This window comes from Geospiza fortis, unplaced genomic scaffold, assembly GCF_000277835.1.
Source record: "Geospiza fortis unplaced genomic scaffold, GeoFor_1.0 scaffold40, whole genome shotgun sequence".
Lineage (NCBI taxonomy): Eukaryota > Metazoa > Chordata > Aves > Passeriformes > Thraupidae > Geospiza > Geospiza fortis.
The window spans coordinates 378,105-379,310 of record NW_005054297.1 but is presented as its reverse complement, the minus strand read 5'-3'; positions in this window follow the sequence as shown (position 1 = coordinate 379,310).

The window sequence follows — 1,206 nt, the reverse complement described above, 5'->3', positions numbered from 1 at the left end:
GCATGTAGTTTCATGTCTCTTCTTAATGTGCAAATGAGTTTTTTGATATTTCATGGTGTGATCGATAGTTTATAATTTTAGAGACCTTCAGTAGTATGTAGTTCTATTTCCTTTACTTACCTCTTTCCTTCCACCTATCTCTGTAGCACTCACTAATGTAGGAAAGTATTTGTAGTTTATTACTGGAAACTATAATTCAAGCATTTCATTGGCAAATGTTCTTTAAAACTTTTGTTAAAATGGGACTAAAAACCACAAGTGTATGCAGTAGGAAGCATAGGAAGAATTTCTTCATGGAGAGGGCATTGTGATACAGTTTAATAGATAAAAATAAAAAAATGCAGAATATATTTTCAAGAAAAAACTCATTTAATAAATTGAATTAAATTTAAAAATAATAATAAAAAAAACTTGCTCCCTTTCCTTTCCTGCTCTTGGCTGAGCTTTAAGTGGTAGCTGTACTGGGAATTTTTATGTTACCAGGGTACAAAGTGGCACTTGAGCTAATATAAACAACTAAGCAATACATCTTGTGGTGGACAGAGTCTACTATTAGAGGATAGGAATATACTGTTCATATCAATGAGTTCTTGAAGGATTTCAAGTACACTGCAGTTGCTATAGTTCAGTTTGTTTTAAAGCACATCACTGAATACAAATGTTCAGTTTTATCAGTCTAGGAAGTTGGTTATCTCAATTAGGGGAATTTTTTTACCAAGAGAAGAAGCCAGCATAGCAGATGTGTGGGTTGTACTGCACAGCTTGGTTTAACCAGCAATGTTAGTCTTATATTTTGGAGTAATGTGTACCCAAATATGTGCAAGGGAAAATACAGTCCACAAACTGTCCTGAGGTTGTATCACATCAGCAAAACTGAGTATTCTTTATAAGAACAGAGTGTCTCACTCAGATTTTCAGCTCTAATCTCCCTCTACAGACAAACTTCAGCAAGTGAAGTATAGTTCTCATTCAGTCTAGACTGTATTTTTAGATGGCTGTGCAGAGATCTCTCCAGTGAAGGGATTCAGTTCTGCAAGGCAATAAAGTGAGGCCATCTGAAACTTAGCCTGTTTGTCCACAGTCCCTAAAGAACCAGGAAAACACAACTTCTCTTTAATGAAGGTGAAGTCATTTGCATGCTTATGGAAAGGATGTTGTCTTACCTCTCCTAGTAGTCCTGGTAGTAACTGAGTCCCATTAGCTCTG